Here is a 1,653-nt window from a genome sequence, read left to right on the forward strand (position 1 = left end):
GAAACAAAAACAGAGAGAAAACAAAAATAAAATAGAAATAATAAAAAGTGTTCAGGAGCTCAGTGGGCACACATGTATACAAACCAGCACACAAAATGCTGGGCTTGCTAAGCCACCACTACTACCTGCCAGTAGGCCCAGCTTCACCACTACCACACTCACAGGCCTGCGCCTGGCTGCAACCAAGTGCCATCCGCCACTGATGTGGGGAGGGGAGGCATGTTTTCCAAACTAAACTTGACTGCACAGGCCCATGGTCTCACTCATCAAGGTTGGAAACGTCCACTCACCTTTTACCTTCATGGTAATATCCTTACAGTACTATCAGCTGCTGAGTGACTACAGGCCACCACCCCTAGGCTACACCCAGGGAACTGGGAACAGCCAAGTACCTCAGAGCAAATATGCAGAGCAGCTGACCATCAAAGGGTTGGGTAAAGTGATCAGACCCACCTACACTGAGGCATCATCCACCCTCAAGGACTGGTTAGGGAGTGCTTGGTTGAAACAGAATACAATGCCAGACCCTAGTCACCGTGTTAGTTTTGAAAGGTTTTCCATTTTTTTTTTTTTTTTACAAGATGGGAGGTTACAGTTGTCTCTTCTGTCCAGAAGAAACATGTTTTCAAAATAGTAACAGTTTGAATTTTTCTCCCCTTTTCCCTCTCATGGTTCATTAGGCTCTGAACCCATAGAAGAGATTTTGCAGTTAATTAGAATTTGCATTTTAAGTAGTTTGGAACTATTCGGGTTTTTTTAAAGCATCGATTAAAAAGATGCACATAAAAGTTGTTATCTACTCTTCTGGCAAACTGTAGCTTGCCTCCAAGATGGCAGTATGTCACTTTAATCTTCTCTGTTGAATTCATTTATGTAGCCCAAATTCTTCCTTGTTCCTTTTCATAAGCCAATACCACTCTAAGGATTTTGTTTTTAATGAATACTGACAGCTCACTTTATTTTTTTTAATTTTTATTTTACTGACAGCTGTACAGTATAGATTCTACATAATAGAACTTTTTTGCTTAAGCACTTGCATGGCTATCAATGCTTTGAAGTCAGTTTAAAAAGTCACAATTTATAAATACAGAAAAAAGAGCAATCAACCCAACAGCAATTTTTGTACCAAGACTGTCTGTAGATTTCAGTACTGTCTTTACTGTAAGCTGATCAAAACATCTGGAAAAAAAGACTAAAACTGCTTTCATCTTCGTGTGTATTTATTATTTGACATAAAAAACTTATTTTCATTAACAAAAAATTAAAATAAATAAAATTAAATGGAAGATTAAGGCCCCTAACATATTAATAATTACTAAACACAAATGGTCTAAATACACCAATTAGAAGACAGAGATTGGCAGACCAGATTTAAAAACATGACCCAGCTTATATGCTGTCTGTAAAAGACTCACTTCAATTATGATGATATTGGCAGGTTGAAAGTAAAAGTATGGAAAAAGATATACTATGCAAACATTAATTAAAGGAAAGAAGAAAGTAACAAATAAAGTAGACATCAAGCAAAGAAACTTACTAGAGACAGAATGGGACACTGTATAATGAGTCAATCCATCAGGAAGATAGAGTAATTTTAAATATGTTTGCACCAAGCAACAGTGCTGCAAAAACCAATAGAACTGAAAGGAGAAA

The 1,653-nt window shown here is 37.1% G+C and overlaps 1 pseudogene; it reads left to right on the forward strand.

Annotated features, from left to right (window-relative positions):
* The first annotated feature begins 301 nt into the window (after positions 1–301).
* LOC116752648 lies at positions 302–531 on the forward strand (annotated as a pseudogene).
* Positions 532–1,653: the final 1,122 nt, after the last annotated feature.

This window comes from Phocoena sinus, chromosome 4, assembly GCF_008692025.1.
Source record: "Phocoena sinus isolate mPhoSin1 chromosome 4, mPhoSin1.pri, whole genome shotgun sequence".
In the NCBI taxonomy this organism is placed as follows: domain Eukaryota; kingdom Metazoa; phylum Chordata; class Mammalia; order Artiodactyla; family Phocoenidae; genus Phocoena; species Phocoena sinus.